This window comes from Amphiura filiformis, chromosome 3 (genome assembly GCF_039555335.1).
Source record: "Amphiura filiformis chromosome 3, Afil_fr2py, whole genome shotgun sequence".
Classification (NCBI taxonomy): Eukaryota; Metazoa; Echinodermata; class Ophiuroidea; order Amphilepidida; family Amphiuridae; genus Amphiura; species Amphiura filiformis.
Genome location: NC_092630.1, coordinates 83,442,903 through 83,464,138, shown reverse-complemented (window position 1 = coordinate 83,464,138; position 21,236 = coordinate 83,442,903). Strand labels below are relative to the sequence as shown.

Sequence of the window (21,236 nt, the reverse complement as noted above, 5' to 3'; positions counted from 1 at the left end):
CATAGTTCGTCATTTTAGCGTGACTTTTAAGCTTACCTAATGATTTTAACAGGAATTGTCGTGCTAAAAATGACCTCTAATAAACGCCCCCTTTGGGAAAATGTAACGCCCCAGGGGGCGTTTATTTGACGAAATACGGTAGTTTTTATACCAATTATCAAAAACACTAAAACACACAAAACATAATGCAACTTTAAATCATAAGTACATTTTGGAAATCATTTTGTTTATTGCATAAACGTTCACTACAAACTTGCTTCACATTTTGATTGTTATGATAACCTTTAAGAGGAAGCCCCACCAGAGCAGTTCTGGGGTGAACCAAATCTGCCATGTTATCAAATTAATCAGTGACAAGGTTATCTCTGAATTTGACAAGGGATAATTGATGTTTTAATGTTATTGGCAATTGCATCAATTAACACCTATCAAATTCAGAGATGACCTTGTCACTGATTAATTTGATAACCAGGCAGGTTTGGTTCACCCCAGAAGAACTGCTCTGGCGGGGGTTCCTCTTTAAAAGAGGTCTCCGGCAATCACAACATTATGCCTTATATATAAGAAAAATAATTATCAAGCATGAATCACATGGTTTTATTTAAAACAAACTCATATTGACCATAAAAACGTCGAGTGCAATGACGTCTCAGTAATACAATGAAGGCGGACGACAATGGAGCACAATTAGTAACCATTACGTCATTGCACTTAGATAATTTTGGTGCGGGAATTTTGAATATCGCGTATTGAGAGCCGACTGTTTTTATTTGTTTTTATGGTCAATTATGAGTTTGTTTCAAATAAAACCATGTGATTCATGCTTGATAATTATTTTTCTAACATATAAGGCATAATGTTATGATTGCCGCAGACCCCGTTTAATAGACATGGACCTTCATGTAGTAATTCTGTACGAGGATTGGAGGAAGACATACACATATTCTAATCTTAGTGGCCTTAGTGTTGGATCGGGGACCTCCTACACCAGTGTCAAAGACCAATGGACCCCCTCTCAATTGACTAAGAATGAGAATAAACTATATAGATTTCTGTTTTTACTATCATCAACTGTAATGTCCAATATTTTGCCTTAATGGATAGGCCTACCGCAAATGCGCCAGCATGATTCAGCATCCACAACTCAAAATATTGAACCTGCCTTACCGTTCACACGGCTAGTAAAAACAACAATTCCTCCATCAAAAAGCTATTCAATTTTCAAAATAATACTGAGTGCCATTCTTTTAAAATTTTACTCAAAGAAAAGATAGGAGTGAAAATTTCCTGCCAAATGAGATCCTTAAGAAATCATGGTGTTGCTGTATAAAATGGACAAATTTGCATATTTAAGTGTTTCCGTACTGTTTTTAGGGGCTGTGCAATAATTATGAGCCTTGGTGGGAGGGTAAAATGGGAGGGGGCAACACATTTTTGGCCAGCTGAAAGGGAGGGTGCGTGCAATTTTTGACAAGCCGAGTGGGGGGTAGTAAGCGATTTTTGGCATATTCATGGAGCACCAAAAAAGGAAATGCTTAAATATGCTAATTTTCCTGCTCGCTGCACTCGCAACATGTATCTAGACCAATGAAGGTTTGAACAAGGGGGGAGGGGGAAAAGATTTTTTGGCAGGCTGAGAGGGGCAAGCGATTTTGGCAGGCCGTGAGGGGGCAAGTGATTTTTGTAGAGCCGTTCGGAAATTTTATTGCACATGCACAGCCCCATGAATGTCAAAATCCCCCCCCTCGGCTTGCCAGAAATTTCTACCCCTGGCCCGCCAAAAATATCTCCCCCCCCCCCCAAAAAAAAAATTACCCTCCCACCAGTGCTCATAATTATTGCACAGCCCCTAATTGCTCTGCCACTTGAGAGAATACCACAACAATTTTTTCATGTAACCATGGACATGAACCGTGTTATTGCACTTACCTGTAGGTGCATTTTGCAATTGTAAATTATATAACATTTGTAACTTTAAGTTCTAGTCCATCTTAAAGATAGTCAGGTAATATGTATTGCCATTTACTTCCAATTTTAGAGATAAATTTTTCCAATCTTTATACTGATATTTATAGTGTCATTTAAAGAATTTACTTTGTACCAGTCATGTAGCCGGGACATGTAGATTGAATAATCATCAAGAATATGATCAGTCTCTTGAGTCACAAATTGTGTTGTTTCTCCTGCAACCATGGCAGCCGCAAGGTTGATTTTTAAATCATGCCCCTGTAAAATAAGACAAAAATAGTAAGAACATATTAAAAAGTGTGAATTAAATGGAATTGAATTTTGAATTTCTTTAAATTTTAAAAATAATTTTGATTTAAATCATGGACCTGATACTGAAAAAAAATACAAGGTAAATTTTTACAAGCGATTTTACCCCAATTCTCCAACATTCTTCATATTGTTGATTTCATCATTACATGTAAATAAAGAGTTCTAAATTCTCTGTTATCTTTTATCTGCATGGGTTTGCTGTTGGCATTCATTATTCTACTTACCATTGACAGATCCACTGACCACTGCGTCTTCACAGACTCTTCATAGAAATCAAACCAATCCACTTAACACATTGATAACCAGCATCAACTGCAAATCAAACACACAATTAAGCATTATGATCAGTTAATTTAAAAAAAGAAATCAAACTTTATTAGGGGCAGCTTCAAAACTCGACTGCCAGTTGCCCACTGGGTCATTGGGCTCAGCTTCTAATCGCCAGTGTTCACTCATGTGCTGATGTCCACACAAGCAATTTAAAATCAACGGCACATTGAAATCAAGGATTTTTCAAGATTTTAGGCCTAGTAAAGCTTTACGAGGCCTAAAATCTCGATAAAATTCTTGATTTTACTGTTCCCGTAAAAGCTACGGCACATTGAAATCAAGGATTTTATCGAGATTTTAGGCCTCCTAAAGCTTTGCGTAAAAGCTACGGAACATTGAAATCAATTAAAATTCTTAATTTCAATTTTATCAAGATTTTAGGCCTCATAAAGGTTTACGAGGCCTAAAATCTCAATAAAATTCTTGATTTTACTGATGATTTTAGGGCTCGTAAAGCTTTGCGTAAGAGCTACGGAACATTGGAATCAATTAAGATTATCAATTTCAATTTTAGGCCTTGAGCCCTTGTAAACCTTTACGGGTTTAAAATTCTACTGTTGAAAAAATTTAAGTGTAAGAGGCCTAAAAATCTTGATAAAATCCTTGATTTCAATGTGCCATAGCTTTTAATTTATGGAACATTGAAATATAAAATTTTATCAAGATTTTTAGGCCTCTTAAACTTAAAGCTTTACACCCGTTGGCGTTGGGTGTTTTTGACAGCATGAAATAAACCAAACAATTATTATTGCAAAATTTCTCCAAAACTATGCTAAGGCTACGCATGAAATAGAACCGAGAACAATATTGATCACGGGATTGAGTACGAAGTAGGAAACCAAATTTATTCCTGTGATTTATTTATCTGGCCAGCTATCCACTGGATCGGGAGAAAATAATAAGAACCCCTTGGCCTTTATTTCAATTTCGCTGACCTTTGTGTGCTAAAACACCCTATTTTTCCAATTTCACAGACAATTTTGTCCATGGACAAGCCCTAAAATGACCCTTTTTCCTCAATTTTGGTAATGATCGTACGGTCAGTATTGCAAGTTGAGTAGCCCCACCGGGGCTTTACAAAGCCTAAACTAAAACTCTCAATAAAATTGAAGGTGAGAATTTTAATTGATTTCAATGTTCTGTTGCTTTTACTCAAAACTTTACAAGGCCTAAGGGGCTGGCATTTTCTTCGGAAGGGGGGTCCCAAAAAATACTGGGGGTCATAGAATTTTCAGACCAAAAATAGGGGGGTTATAATTTTTTTAACACCCAAAATAGGGGGGGTTATATAATTATTAAGGGCTGGTGATTTAAAATTTTCGCCCGCTGCGCGCGCATTCTTTAACTTCGCAGTCGAAATGTGCGTACAATCTATGCAAAATTTGTACACGCTCCGCGCGCCTTCTTTACACTTACAATAAAAATTTTACCGCGCTCCACACACTTTCTTCACTTTTAAGTTTTGACGCGCTCCGTGCCTTAGTTCCGGCAATGAATAATTTTTCTTGAGTCTGTGTAGTTGGAAGGGGGTCATAAAATTTTTCGACCCGCGATAAAAAATTTTTGCCCGCGATAGGGGGGTCATAAAAATTGACTCCGGTCACCGACATATTTGGGACCCCCCTTCCGAAGAAAATGCCAGCCCCCTAAAATATCGATAACAGTTCTCATTGTACGTGTGAACGCTATCGGTGGAACAATAGTCGGGACATGGCAGTACATGCATGATTGAAAAGGAATTTGGTACTCCCTACAACTTAGGGGTGGTGCAATAATTATGTGTACCCCAGGGGTGAATTCTCAAAATGGTCTGCCAAAATCGCTTGCCCCCCCCCTCTGGCCGTGCCAAAAAATCTTTTTTGCCCCACCTTTCGACGTGCCAAAAAACCTTTGCCCCCCTTTTGATGTGCCAAAAATCTTTGCCCCCCCTTACACATGCAAGATTTTGGGGAACCCGAATTTAAAACCTTAAATTGTCTTATCATATAGTGCGAGCGTAGCGAGCAGGAAATTTTGCATATTTGAACGTGTTCCTAACGTTTTCCTAAGCCTTTTAGGGCGTAATATAGAAACAGTGCCCAAAATATCTGTGCCAAAATTGCTTGCCCCCTTTCGACCTGCCAAAAATCGCTTGACCCCCCCTTTTGACCTGCCAAAAAATGTTTGCTCCCCCCTTTTGGCCTGCCAAAAAATCTTTGCCCCCCCCTATAATTCACCCCCCGGGGGGTACACATAATTATTGCACCACCCCTTACAAGTACAAAATTATGCATGGCATTGGCATGCCTAGCCCTAGCCTATAAATAATATTTTAAATTACTCCCCCCTATTCCCTATCGCAATTTACTGACTAAAAACTTCACAATTCCTGACCGTGATGTGTATGGTAAACTGTCTAGGCAAAAATAAAGGCCTATTCAATAAATACGAGTCTGCCGTGAAGACATTAAAAAGCTCAAGTTTACCCCTATACGTTTGCATAGGGTTTCGTGTGCCTCCACAGAAGCTCACAGACGCCGATTTACTTCCTTTAAAATTTCACGTTTTCTGACATTTTTATGGCCAGACAAAAGCACATAGGTAAAATAATGTCATTTACTAGCAGAAAAATGAAGAAAAATCCCCAAATCATACATATAAGCCATGATTTGAGGCAATTTACTCACCATTTTCACTTTTGTGTGCACATTGAAAAAGCGGCCATCTTGGTTTCTTCTCTGATGAGCAAACTCATGAATATGCAAATTAGCTTCTTCCACAAATACATGGCATACTGTTTTTATATTTAGGAAGAATCAAAATAGGATTCTTCCTATCCTAGGATCAATCATAAGTCCTGACTTAGGATGAATTGTATTGGAACTCTTCCTAAATAAGTTAGGAAGAGTTACTTAGGATGAATCCTAAGTCTAGCTTTATGAAATAGGACCCTGGTTTGTGAATTTTGGGAGTGCCATAAATTCTAGGAATGTTTTCTGCTGTAGGAAATAGAAGATCATATTGAAACTTCTTGATTTTATCCTCCTTTTTAGTCTACTGAGAAGAGCTACTAGATCTCTTTTGTAGCGTTGAGTAGGGTCGGAAGGCAATTACTGTTCATAATACATGTATATGTACGCTCATCCGATAACATTCCTGTATTTTCTCCTCATATTCTGAAGTATCCATAAGTACTGTGGTTTTGCCCTTATCTGCTGGTAAGTTAAGTATGGAATCCTCCTTTTTCAGATCTTTGAGGGCACGTCTTTCCTCTGCCCTAATGTTAGATTTTAGGGGTCGCGCATTTCTTAGTGCCCCCGAAATTTCTGATCTAAGAGCGGTAGCTTCATTGCTAGGAAGCTTACGGCACGCTAGTTCCGTCGCTACAATATAATCCTCGTACGGAATCTTACTCGGCGCCGGCGAGAAATTCAAGCCCTTATCCAACACACTTTCCTGCGGTTTAGTAAGCTTATGTTTCGAAAGATTGATAACCCATTTCTTGAGCTGTTCACCTCCTAGTTCAACATTCTCTGGGGGTATTGCGACGCTTAATCGAGGCTGAATTGCGTTGTAAATTTTCCACTTATTTGTTGGTGCCGCCATTTTGAAAACTCGCTTTCTGTTTTGCGTGTCACATGATCGGTCGCCTGATGACTAACGCTTCCGGGAACCGGGAATTTAATTCAGTCTCTAAATTCGCTTACTGATCTTATTTGTGGTAACTCTGATCCTCTCGCGATCAAGTTGTTGAAGAGCATTCTGAACAATATCCCTCGTTCTCCCGGTATTATTGGGGCATTTTAAGCGTAAACTCGGCGGTGTAATGCGCAAATCCTTACAACGTGATGAGAATACGAGATGGTTACGGTACCAGGCGAAACCTGGCGATTTTCTTGCGATTTTCTTGAGGGGCCCATTTTCTCAGTCACGTTTCGATCCACTTCTGGGCGCTAGTGCGCCCTCTGTTGTGAACAATCAACCAGAAGAGAGAATCAAGTACCATCACTCCGATGATAGCATTCGACCAAGATGGCCGAACTGTCAGGTCAGTAAAATATATTTGGTTTTGGCAAGAAGAACATTCTGTTAATTGTATCAAACAAACCTAATGAATTTCTTCAAGATTAATCTTTGTATTGATACGAAAATGTTCATTTTTTTATTTGATTTGTTTGACAAGCCTGGATAACCCAACCCAAAAGAGTGTCCATTTGGGTCTATTTTAAAACCAGGACGGATGGGAACAATCAGTGGTTAAAACCCTAAAACTAAGAGCTATACGGCTCGACTAGGTCTATTCATATAAAACCTTCGCCCTCTGTGACCCAGGCTTGGACGTACTCGTACATACTGCTTCCGTGCCTGAATAGTAGTCCATGAAATACACCGGTTAGTAAATGTATCAAGTTTAGCACAGGTTTACTTAAAAATCGACGTAATGATAATACACTTTTTTCGATTAATAAGAAGATACATTTTACAAGAAAGCAAATATTGCCTCACAACGGCTCTGGCAACACTCTTTCATCCCAATTTTTCGGTCACTCGTGGGAGAAAGCCTCTGGACGAGAAAATCCGCAACAGGTTCCCTCTACCGGACAGAAATTGTCAAGAATTGCCCTATGCATCCTCTTTTTTTTAATGGTTAAACACCTTAAATTGGGGGGGGGGGGGTAGTGTAATGTTGCAAATTACCACAACATATCACCTTTGTTTGGGCTAAAATAGTGTAAAATGGAAAGGCTTTGCGCGCTTCGTGCCCAATTGTCCCAGTAAAACAGGTCAAAATCATGACCATCAGGAACATTTTTATCGCTGCTGCACCCTGATATGCCACCGGGGACAACAGTAAAAGTGGTGCAAAAAAAGCAAGGGCGCAGCCTGTAATGGCATGCATACCTGGTAATGGGGGCAGATTGGTAATCCCTCTAGCTCAATATCGGGACTTTTTTATAATCACAATTTACAATACTTATGGCCAAATTAGTGTGAAAAAGGCTAAAAGCGCGACTTTCCTCAAGGAAACCTTTAAAGGCCCATTCAGAAATTTGCTTATTCGGACGATCGTAAAAATCATTAAAATTCAGATTTTGGTACCTTTATCATTGTCATAGATTTAAGACAAAATCAAGCATTTTACATGAATCAGTAATTTATATACTGACAGGACATAAATTAGCTACATGTATTTGAATGGGGCTTCAACTTCGTCAATACTGATGTTTCTTCGTGTTTTTTTACCCAATGACAATTTGAATGACTTAACCTTCAATTTTAAGCGATTTATAAATAATTTTTTATTTATTTACACTTACACTTGGACCACTGAATGGGACCATATAATTTATTTATTTGCAAAGTATCTTTCCTTTCTGTAACAACACAGTTCATGTTATCCAACAGCGTGTGAACTAGCTTATGATGTATCGGATGATGCAAAGCGAAATTGAGGTACTGGACTGTATGCGTTGCTTTCCTATAAACCAGCAGCTTGACAGAACCGTCGGGTTGGCGGACGATGAGTGTATCAAGAAACGGTATTGACCCTCACTCTTTCTTACAGGTGAACTTGATATTGTCCGTGGGGTCGGTCTGATTCAAATGAGAGGTTAAATTATTAACCTGATTCTCCTTGACAATCTCCAAAATATCATCGCCATACCGTTTCCAGAGCCGCGGTCACAACGGCTTGTTGTTCTAAAAACTCCATATATAAATTCGCAACCCAAATTCGGAGTTCAAATTGATGAAAACTTAACATGGAAGGACCAAATACGGGGAGTTTCAATGACAATATCCAGAAATATTGGAATTATCAATAAACTGAAACATTTTGTACCAAGACATGTATTGTATACCCTTTATTGTACACTTGTTCTACCATATGTAAACTATGGCATTATAGCGTGGGGAAACGCATGTAAAACACATTTGGATCGAATTTTTAAACTTCAAAAACGTGCTGTTAGGAATATATGTAAAACTAGTTTTAGGCACCATAGCAGACCATTATTCATTGATCTAAATATATTGAATGTATATGAATCTTATAAATTGGAACTTGGTGTACTTATGTACAAACATATTAATGATGACTTGCCAAACATATTTAAGGAATACTTTTGTAAAAGACATGAAATTCATAGCCACAAAACTAGGAAAAACGATGATTATGATATGCAGAAAAGAAAAACAAACTTTGCGAGCAAAGGTGTCAGGACATCAGGGCCTTCCCTTTGGAATGACCTTCCTCTCAAATTAAAAAATGCTATGAATGTTAAAACTTTTAGAAATCAATTTAAAAAATATTTATTAAATCAAACTTGTATGTAAATTCATGTACATGCTTCTTTAGAGCGATTAATGTCTTAATTTATCTACAAATTGTGTATGCCAATTCTATATTTATTCATTAATCATGCTGATGCTTATGTCATTTCAATGATGTTATATTCACTGTGGTGACATAAACATTATTTAAATCATGTTTGTTTATATTATGTCTTAGGGATGATCACTTCTGGCCTTCATGGCCTTTTGATCATCTCCTCCATGTCATTTTACTCGTCTTTTTTTGTCTTTTCGTGTTTTTATATATTCTTGCTTGTTGTTTAACGTTGTTGTCAATGTAGATGATGTGGAAAAATAAATAAATACTTACAATACTTACAACCACCGGGGACACCGGGCTCCCCACCGCTGCACCAAATCTTTGCTGGTGAGTACAAACCGTAGGAGATCGATGACATCTTCTACTGCGAGTAAAGTCCTGTTTTTGAGAGTCTTGTCTTGTTATAATCTGATCTTAATGACATTAAACGATTCATCAATCGGCGTGTTGGTAAACAGCGAGACGACATCGTGATCGAGAATTGAAAATCTCACCCTCCTCCTATTATGACTTCCGCTAAGCCCTCGGCTAGATGTTTAGAGTTCTTAACATGATGATCCGTTCCTCCTACTAAAGGCGATAATATGTCGGTTAAAGCTCTAGACGTTTGGCAATTGACCCTGTGTAGTCTAAAATTGGCCTCACTTTATTACCTGGTTTGTGAATTTTGGGAGTGCCATAAATTCTAGGAATGTTTTCTGCTGTAGGAAATAGAAGATCATATTGAAACTTCTTGATTTTATCCTCCTTTTTTAGTCTACTGAGAAGAGCTACTAGATCTCTTTTGTAGCGTTGAGTAGGGTCGGAAGGCAATTACTGTTCATAATACATGTATATGTACGCTCATCCGATAACATTCCTGTATTTTCTCCTCATATTCTGAAGTATCCATAAGTACTGTGGATTTGCCCTTATCTGCTGGTAAGTTAAGTATGGAATCCTCCTTTTTCAGATCTTTGAGGGCACGTCTTTCCTCTGCCCTAATGTTAGATTTTAGGGGTCGCGCATTTCTTAGTGCCCCCGAAATTTCTGATCTAAGACCGGTAGCTTCATTGCTAGGAAGCTTACGGCACGCTAGTTCCGTCGCTACAATATAATCCTCGTACGGAATCTTACTCGGCGCCGGGCGAGAAATTCAAGCCCTTATCCAACACACTTTCCTGCGGTTTAGTAAGCTTATGTTTCGAAAGATTGATAACCCATTTCTTGAGCTGTTCACCTCCTAGTTCAACATTCTCTGGGGGTATTGCTAGCCCTACCACAGGGCCTTTTTTTTATTACACAGTATATACTATACACCTTGCTATATACATGATAATACTGAGAACTGCTAAAAACCCAGTGACAGCTCACAACCCACTAACCACTGTCCCCGAGAAAAAAGTTTATTTCTGGGGAATTAGCAGTCACTGGCAGCAGCTCTCTGGACATAGGTAGGTTTTATGATATAGCATGGTTTTGGATCAACACAGTCAAAAGGCCCTATACTAGTAGGGCTAGGTATTGCGACGCTTAATCGAGGCTGAATTGCGTTGTAAATTTTCCACTTTTTGTTGGTGCCGCCATTTTGAAAACTCGCTTTCTGTTTTGCGTGTCACATGATCGGTCGCCTGATGACTAACGCTTCCGGGAACCAATATTGGGGCATTTTAAGCGTAAACTCGGTGGTGTAATGCGCAAATCCTTACAACGTGATGAGAATACGCGATGGTTACGGTACCAGGCGATTTTCTTGAGGGGGCCCATTTTCTCAGTCACGTTTCGATCCACTTCTGGGCGCTAGTGCGCCCTCTGTTGGTGAACAATCAACCAGAAGAGAGAATCAAGTACCATCACTCCGATGATAGCATTCGACCAAGATGGCCGAACTGTCAGGTCAGTAAAATATATTTGGTTTTGGCAAGAAGAACATTCTGTTAATTGTATCAAACAAACCTAATGAATTTCTTCAAAATTAATCTTTGTATTAATACGAAAATGTTCATTTTTTTATTTGATTTGTTTGACAAGCCTGGATAACCCAACCCAAAAGAGTGTCACAAGAAGATTGTTTCCATTTGGGTCTATTTTAAAACCAGGACGGATGGGAACAATCAGTGGTTAAAACCCTAAAACTTAGAGCTATACGGCTCGACTAGGTCTATTCATATAAAACCTTCGCCCTCTGTGACCCAGGCTTGGACGTACTCGTACATACTGCTTCCGTGCCTGAATAGTAGTCCATGAAATACACCGGTTAGTAAATGTATCAAGTTTAGCACAGGTTTATTTAAAATCGACGTAATGATAATACACTTTTTCGATTAATAAGAAGATGATACATTTTACAAGAAAGCAAATATTGCCTCACAACGGCTCTGGCAACACTCTTTCATCCCAATTTTCGGTCACTCGTGGGAGAAAGCCTCAGGACGAGAAAATCCGCAACAGGTTCCCTCTACCGGACAGAAATTGTCAAGAATTGCCCTATGCATCCTCTTTTTTTTAATGGTTAAACACCTTAAATTGGGGGGGGGGGATAGTGTAATGTTGCAAATTACCACAACATATCACCTTTGTTTGGGCTAAAATAGTGTAAAATGGAAAGGCTTTGCGCGCTTCGTGCGCAATTGTCCCAGTAAAACAGGTCAAAAATCATGACCATCAGGAACATTTTTATCGCTGCTGCACCCCTGATATGCCACCGGGGACAACAGTAAAAGTGGTGCAAAAAAGCAAGTGCGCAGCCTGTAATGGCATGCATACCTGGTAATGGGGGCAGATTGGTAATCCCTCTAGCTCAATATCGGGACTTTTTTATAATCACAATTTACAATACTTATGGCCAAATTAGTGTCAAAAAGGCTAAAAGCGCGACTTTCCTCAAGGAAACCTTTAAAGGCCCATTCAGAAATTTGCTTATTCGGACGATCGTAAAAATCATTAAAATTCAGATTTTGGTACCTTTATCATTGTCATAGATTTAAGACAAAATCAAGCATTTTACATGAATCAGTAATTTATATACTGACAGGACATAAATTAGCTACATGTATTTGAATGGGGCTTCAACTTCGTCAATACTGATGTTTCTTCGTGTTTTTTTACCCAATGACAATTTGAATGACTTAACCTTCAATTTTAAGCAACTTATAAATAATTTTTTATTTATTTACACTTACACTTGGACCACCGAATGGGACCATATAATTTATTTATTTGCAAAGTATTAGTAGAGAGGAGTCCAGATCAGTGAAAAAAGCACTACTAACCATATGTGACCGTCCACGGCGAATGAGCCGTAAATTCCTTCCCGGTCAATTTTGTTTTATTTCGTGTTTAAAAAATAAACATCATAAACTTAAAAATGGTATATGATTTGACTTCAAACGATATCCAGAAGCGGGGTTATGGTTTGTTAAACTTTGCTCTTTCAACAAAATTATAGCTTTTTACATTTATACATGTGTCTCTTTTTCCACATTGCTGGCAATAAATATCAAACAGTCATAATTAGCGGTCATTTCAAATCATCCCCAAGTCAACGAGGTTTAAGAAAGTTCTCTCATTGTTAATTGTTGGTTATGCATACCTGTACACAATACAATGCCTGGTAACCCACCACTTGAACAGGATTTAGCAAAAGCAAACAAAGACCAGAGCTATTAAAAGTTCTATAGCCATCTAAGGTAGAAGCTTATTATCCACTTCAACAATAGGATTATTGATTAGTTTTTTACTATCAAAATGAGTCAGATGTCGGGCCAGCTTAAGTTACCGATGAATACGACCTTCGTACACATTTTACACCGTAACTCAGAATACAATTTAGGGAATTTACGGCTCATTTGTGCTGCCGGGTCACATATGATAATTATTAAAAAATTGTTTGTTTTATTTATTTGCTAAATGCATGTGAAATCAGTCGGTTTAAACTCTTCTCGGTGCTTACACGGTCATAGTATAGAGGTAAATACTACATTGAACACTTTCTACGCTAAACTAAATACATCGACACTTAATGATGGGCACATCAAATCATTTGGGTATTAAACGTATATACAGGGTGAGTTAAAAAAAAGTGCAAAAGGTCAACGAATCAATATTCACGTAAGAACCAAGTTAACCTCAAGATTCACCTTTTGTGAAAAATTGAAGTGAATCGCATCAGCTACCGTTTAATTTTATTAGTCATTTTACGGCGATACCCAATTTAACTTTTTGTCCACGAGGCACCGTGTATTTTGAATGAGAGCACACAATGCGAAATAAAGACACGAGATCTGAAACTTGCTTTAACTTAAATCAAGGTTGATTTTTACGTTCTTTCAATACCTTTTTCGGTTCAAACTAATTTTCTTATATTGCTTAAGTCCTTCATACCTCACCCAACTCCAACTCCAATTTTTACTGGATATTTTGTGATTCACACCACTTTAATTTGCACGCATTCCTTTCGGCATTTGAAAAACCCGCTCACAAAAAAACTTGTACATTTCTTTTATACAGAATGAACATTTTTTAATGTAAATGTAAATAATTATGAAAATAAAAACAAAGTAATGTTTCCTCTACTTATACAAGACCAGGGACAATAATAAAACTTTGGGTGCACCATTCTACCTCAGTGCCAATGAAGTTAAGAAAATGGCCAAAACATGAACAGTGTGTTTAACCTTTTGTAATGAAATTTGTATGCAACTTTTTTTATACAATTTGCCGACAACTTATGCACCTTTGCATCACTTAAGTTGCAGAAATCTTAACATTTTAAGAATTTTACGGTACATGTTAAGTGATGGTAGGGACACGTGCACATTTCATTCAACATTTAATAAAGAGGTTCTGTGTACTTTCATCGAGTTGTAAAAAATGATAATTCAATTAAATGGAATGACATTTTAAATAATTATTACATTTTACAGATATTAATTTCGTGCAATTGCAGGCACCTGTTTGCATTTTATGCATTTTTGTAGCGTTTGTATTCATGTTTGCTTTCTAATTTGCATTGTTTGATCATAATACCCTAAACTTAATGACATCAGTGATCCTAGTGTGTACTTTCATGGAGCTGTAGGTAATTGAAAATAATGACAAGTCAATTAAATGTATTAGTGAAATACATTAGTGAACCAGATATGCACGTGTACTTTCAAGAAGTGGATTGACATTTTATATGGAACCTACCAAGAAACAGCAACAAGTTGTCCTTACGATGATATTACGTCAACGTTTGAAAAAAGGGTTTATGAATTATGTTATTAAATTTTAGGTTTTAAAATATAAGCTCTGGTGTACCACAAGGTTAAACTCTTGGACCCCTATTACTAATATTATATATTAACGATAATAAATACATCAAAGAAGTTCCCATTTATTCTCTCTGCTGATTACACAACAAATTATATTCAATTTGGAGAAATGTTTTTATAACACAAGTCTACACATAGGGCCTACATAATGGCAGTCGGTGAGAAAATGTCACTGACCAGTTACCATCCAGGATTTACAAACATTAATTTTGCAAGTAGCTTTTTTTTGGTCTGTTTTTGAACTGAATTTTAGCATTAAATTTGGATTTTCTCTCGCGCTTCCTTTGCATTTGTCTCAGTAAAACCATTGTGTATTTACTGCATTGACTTCACTGCCCACAAGTTCCAAAGGAGTACTCAAGAAGTATTTTTATGTATCTCTTGTAATAACAATTACAAGAGACACATAAATAATAAAAAATAAATAATATAGTTATAATAGTAGAATGTATACAATTAACTATTTCAGTCTAAAATATTATGCTAATTTGGTCACTTGTTGACAGTGAACCTCTCTAGTGCAGTTTGGTTTGGTTTTTTATAAACATTCGAATTATCAACTCCCGATAACCTTCACAGTTCGAGCAAATCCGGTTTAAAAGTGTGTGATAAGACTTTTACAGTGACAGCCTCATCCACATGTATCCTATCAAAAATAGAGATCATGGCATCAGAAGAAAAGTTATGTTTTTCTTGTAATGCAGCCAAATGTGAAGCATCATGAAATATTCTGAAAAGATGCTGAATGAAATGATGGTTATTTCAATCATGGGATGCTATTTGCTTCCAATAATCAGATTATTTTGGCACATGTCTCAATTTGAAGGTAACATAATAGGAAAAATATGCCCACCTTTAAATTAAGACTATACATCTTCAAATGAATTTTAAACGAGACGTACACCAAAGTCGGGGAAATATCTATATCATCAACGTATATAGCCTGTCACTCTATCGCGCTTAACCCTCAAAGATATCATGCCCTTTTTCAGGCTTGATAATTTTAAATGCTATATAAGGCCAGAACCGCTAAGAACACATCCTGAATAGTGTCGTCTTGCACTTACATTAATGTATATGCCTTGAAATTATGAGAATAACATCTCAAAGGGCACTATAACTTGTATATTTTACATTATCGCGGTATTATATTGCATATCAAACTGTAAGATCGGTAGTTCATACAATGTCAACGACATTATTCAACTACTATGTAGCGTTTTTTCTATGGAAAGTGTCATCAGTGGAACTTGACAGTTTACTTTTGAAGTGATAAAATTCTGCTTCCAACGAATTTTACAGATTTGTAATACAATTGCCCATTTTTGAATAATGGCCATTATTTATGGGGGTTTAGTTACCTTTTTTGAGTTGTTTATTTGAAATGAATTAAGTTGTGAAAGTGCATCTTGAAATGAATTTTAAACGAGACATGTTTTGAGTTTAAATAGAATATACCATTCTATTTTTCTAATATGCTTATATAAAAGCGTCATAGATAATGCCCTTTCAGTCTTAATAACTTTAAACCCTGTGAGGCACCAGAACTACCAAGAATGTATCCTCAATACACACAGAGAAATTGTTACATAACGTAGTTCTGAGAATTTTTTTCTGTGTGTAGTGTAGTCTTACATTATGGTACAATGCATGCCTTGATATTATGAAAATAACATCTCAAATGACACTATAAGTTGTTTATTTTACATTATCGCAGTATTGTGTATCAAACTTAAGTACAATGTGAAAAATTATTCATTGCCTCATCCCATTCGTCACACCTAATATTTCAGAAGAGATGACACAGCCGACAGACGTCTGTTAAAATAATTTAAAAACTCCGATTTTTAGTGAAAATCGTGCATACATCTTTTATAGATTTAACAAGTGATTTCCATCGGATTAGGGTTCATACCAGTTCAGCCTTTCTTAAATGTCAAAATAATATCAAATATCAACATTATTATTTTTAAGTTAAATAATGTTTTCATTTGCAAAGAAATATTTTCTGCGACTGTCTAAGTGAAGCAGATATTCGATTTTGCGATTTCGTCAAAAGTGGCTTCTGTGTCTGAAAAATAAAATAAACTAAAAGGTAAAAGTAAAAGTAAAGAAAAGTAGACTAAAAAGTAAATATTTTTTGCTATTACAGTTACTGTTGTTCATTTGCCCAGTACGTCGCTCCTTCCCTTTTACTGTGCTATTTATTTGTGCTAGCTATTTGCATTTGAACTACTACGCAGGTTTTGGGTTTCACTACCAGAAGTTAATTTGTGCCGAAATTCATTTCCACAATGCAATAGGCATATTACATAAGAATAGATATAGTTTGAAAGTTAATCCATGTCCTTTGTTATGCAATATGTATATTACATTGCGGGAACTTTTGGCACAAATTGATTTCTCACAGTGTATTCTGATCGAAAGTGCAAGTCGGACGAAAGAGTTTCCCGCCCACGCAAAATATATTATTATAGGTGGCTTTAAATACAGCGTACTAAGAAAGGGCTTTGGTGTAAAGACTGCACAAAAAGTAACGCAACTGTTATAAATCCCTATAAATACACCTATAGCGTCAGAACTAATAATTGTGTTCATGATATTCAACATGATGATTTATTTACGCGTATTTTGATACCCCATTTGTCCCATTTTGTTCAATATTAACAACACAGCTGTGTGTTTAAGGAAAAATACCCGAAATTAAATGTTGCAGCTATTTGTATTGATTAGAAGTTAGCTCGAAGATAAATTGAGGGTATAACGTGCCACAATGCTTGCATAATAACCATTGATTACTTGAATACGCAGATGTAGTTTGGCATTCCTCACTCACCACAACTCAAGATCATACTTTGGAGCAGTTGCAAAAAAGAGCTTGCAAAATAGTTCTGGGCAATTTGTATGATGGTTATGATAACGCTCTTAATCTGTGCCAGCTAGACTCTCTAGCTGATAGGAGGGAGGACCATTGTCGTAAGTTGGCCGAAGGGCTTTCTGCTTCTATTCGAACAAAAGATCTCATCCCTCCTACCAGACTGGAGAATCATGGCAGGGTCCTTCGCAATGCAAATCAAGTCTCTCAACTTTATGCAAGGACCGATCGTTTCAAAAACAGCGCTATTCCATACTTTATCAGTTTATTGAATAACTAAATGCCATGAACTGTTTTGCATACTCGTGACTTTTTAAATCTAGTATTATTGAGCCAATTTTAGCCTTTTAATGGTGTGTATTTATAATGTTGTTGAATGATGTCTTGAATAAGTGCAATATTTTATTTTCTATCAACAGCAGTTGCTGTATTTTTCCTTGTTGATATTGATACTGTATTTTTTAATGTTTAATTGTTTTTAATATTGTAAACCACTTGTAATTTTGCCTGAGGGCCACGATTTGTGTGTGAATAAAATATACTATACTTTAAACTGCAACTTTTAAATTCGGGTATTTTTCTTCAAAAGCACTATTGTGTTGTTAATATTGAACGACATTAGACAAATGGGGTATCAAAATGCGCGTAAATAAATCGTCCTTTCTATGTTGAAATAATGTGGAAACAATTATTAGTTCTGAAGCTAAAGGCGTATTCATAACAACTGCGTTACTTTTTGTGCATATTATAATAGGTTGTAGGGCTCAATGGTTCCAGAATAGCCAGCCCCAAAATCTTGAGCCTTCAATGTGGGAATAATTATAGAATTAAAGTCTTAGTCAAAGTGACTTTGGAACAAAAATACATTTTTGAACTTTTCCTAAGGGTAAATGGCATAAATGTAAGTTCTTTAAAACATTATGTTGATAATATCAACATTAACAGGATCTTCTAATTATGTGAAATGTTGGCTTCTTTTATCTACTGGTTAACAACATAATTATTGAGAGATTCCACATGTTTATTAAAACTAGGGATGTCAGGAAGGTCGTTACTTTTACGTTAACATTCGCTTATTTACATATGTTCCTCTAAATTCTGATTTTACACGAAAGAGCTTGACATTTACTAGAAAATATGTTGGATTCCACCTAACGTAATATTATCAATATTTTATAGGGGTAGGTTAAACAGCCTTTCAAAAAGGGTGATGTTTCATATTTCTTAGAGAACAGGTTTATTTGATGCAGTATGATCTCCTGAACATTTTGACACCATTTTCATCCAAATCGGCCAAAAAATGAGTTGGTGCCGACTAAAACAAGTATTAAAAGGAATTAGAAGTAAAATGTCAGTAGCTCTTGGAATAATTTCGGAAAGAGCGAAATGAAAACCATTAATTTTACTGTAGAAAATAATGGTGGGCCTCCCCACCCCACCCCCACCACCCCCATGGTCATCTTTGATGGCCGGTCTTACCCCCGGGTTACAGTATTATCAAAAAATGTTTTTGAATATTATGAAAACGTTTTATACCTTTTATATACCCTTTATATAACCCGACATTTGAACGTTTTCTGACAACCTTTTATAACTTTTTGCGAATGATGTGGAAAACGTTTTGTGTTTCCTGGGATGGACCTACGATTAGCTCAGGTCGTTTGGGCGTAAACGGGTTTTTTTTTTAATGACGGACCAAAGAATTCTCTCCTACGTATTTCGTTTAGTGTGTTTAAAAATATTAATAATATATTCTAGCTTACTCAATGTTATGAGATTCAAGGTCCACATAATGTTCAAGCTACAAGCAGATCTTGTAATTCAATGTACTTCAAATAAGTATTTCTGTTTACTGCCTCATTCGTTGTCATTCATTTAAAATACAGTACGCAAAAGAACTAATGTACCAGTTATGTTCATCTCCATAATTGGAAACAGCTGCCAATAGCCACATCTTTTAGCTCGAAATTAAAACATTATTCGTTGAAATCATACAAGAAATAAAGACACGACGATCCAAAAACCTAAGGAAGATGTAAATTCAAAAGTCGAAGTTTGCTCCATTGCATGCCCTATTCATTTGTACACAAAGCGTTCTCGAACAAGGAAACTAAACTTTGTAAAGCCATAAAAAGACATGTTAAACAATTATTCCAAACAAGATTCATGATCAAGATAAAATAAAATGTTCATCAAAGAAAAATATCTAAAGGACTCATTTCCTGATTAGCAATGTATTGCCAGATGTGTCACATTTCCTTATCAGGAAATTTGCCTAAACTGGTCATTTTTTAAATTTGCCACAATGTTTTTTAAAAGATATTTTAAAGAAAGGGAAGGGTTCAACCGCGACGCATGCCAGTACCCATCAGTATCAGTAGCAGAAACGAAAGAAAATGTCATTACGTACTCAAAACAAAGAAAGGTGATACATTACATGAAAGATAAGAAACATCTGACAGACTGACACTAAATATATTTTTTCAAATGGTCAGTTCCTTGCTCACTAAAATACGATTTACTACACCGCCATAGTCCGCCCGAATACTAATCTCAACGTAGAACAGCCTTAGCGTAGTATCGCCGGGAGCTTCAGATCCCTTCAGATCATTAGCAAAATAGTTCCAGGGAGGCTTTTGAGGTTAGCAACTATTGTAAACTATTACGATTTGGTAGTTCACAGCATCTTGCTAATAATAGTGAGCTTTGGCAAAAATTGCATTGATCATTTCATAGCGAGTGTATAGAAGAATTCAAATATAGCAGACATACCTTTGTAGGTCCTGTGGTTCATGACTTAAGTTGTAAAGAGGACTGAAACAACAACACTTTTGTAAAACGTACATAACTCATTCACAACAATAAATCAAGTAAGTATATGATATTTAAAATGAACTTTTGTGAAACATCAAAGTGTTATTGTCAAAAATATTTAGATATGATTTTTTTGGTTGCTTCGACCAACAATACCTAGTCTACCCTTAAACATTAAATGATAAGTTTTTATTGGCCACCAACTACCTACATCTAGATACCGCGAATCATATGAAGGCTACCCGGTCAATAACCTCAGTGCCAAACATCAGCGTAAAACATACTTAATGATATTTTGCACCCAACACTCAAAATGCAGACATAAACAAGAGTATACTTGTAGAGCTTCAAGGTCATTTGCCAAGTATTGTTTGGGCGAAAAACTCTGTATAATTTCATTAAATATGCACCCAGTAACTGGTTTGAAAATTCAAGTATCATATTCGCCATTTATTGTGTTTACTAGGTAGTTATACGAGTACGGCGCTCTAGGTAATTCACTGCATATAGTTGAGTTGAGGACATTCTTATTTACTCACTTAGAATGCAGGAGAAATTTTGTACTGCCATTGGCATGTAGAACCCTTAAATTTCCTTAAAACATCATTGCATTCAGAGGTTCTCCCGATGTTTGGTGAAGAAACATTGTTTACATGAATGACACACGAATTAATGGATGCATTTTGCTTATGCTTTTTCATAATCTACTTTCGTTTGTTAAGGGGTACTACACCCATTGATTTTTTTTCATTTTTTTGCATTTTGTGAAGAAATTACAAAATTGGACAAAGTGGTATGCAAAATGAAGGGGCAAATCTTCTCGTTTTATTGGTGGCATCGGTATCAACGTAGCTTACATGCTTTTAAAAGTAGAAGCCAAAAGGTGGTACATCACTGATGATTTAAATTCACTTCATTTTGGAAAGCTTACTATCAACGGATTTCGTTAAAATTTTGGATATGTGTTGCTAACACATTAGGGAAATAAAGTTGATATGTAAAATGGGAATAAGTGGTTCCTGGTTTCTTTTATGACTTCATGAACTTGGTGCTCCACAACTATCAAAAACGGAACTGGTTAAATGCTTCTATTTTCAATGTTGAGCTATATTTTGTATTTTTAACTTGCGACATTATTTCACTGAAACTTAATTAAGCCACAGGTAACAGGTTACCACAACCATACTACAGCAATGTTGAAAAAAATTGTATTTCTTGTCACCTATACCACCATATTGGGTAGTTTCCGTAAGCTTAACTTTTGTGATTT

At 36.4% G+C, this 21,236-nt stretch overlaps 1 long non-coding RNA gene across 1 annotated transcript; it reads right to left on the bottom strand.

Annotated features, from left to right (window-relative positions):
• Positions 1–1,808: 1,808 nt before the first annotated feature.
• On the bottom strand, positions 1,809–5,473 carry LOC140147782 (uncharacterized). Its single transcript, XR_011858408.1, has 3 exons — positions 5,277–5,473; positions 2,505–2,592; positions 1,809–2,226 (listed from the first exon to the last, which is right to left on the bottom strand). It is a non-coding gene; the product is annotated as an uncharacterized lncRNA (long non-coding RNA).
• Between the last annotated feature and the right edge of the window lie 15,763 nt (positions 5,474–21,236).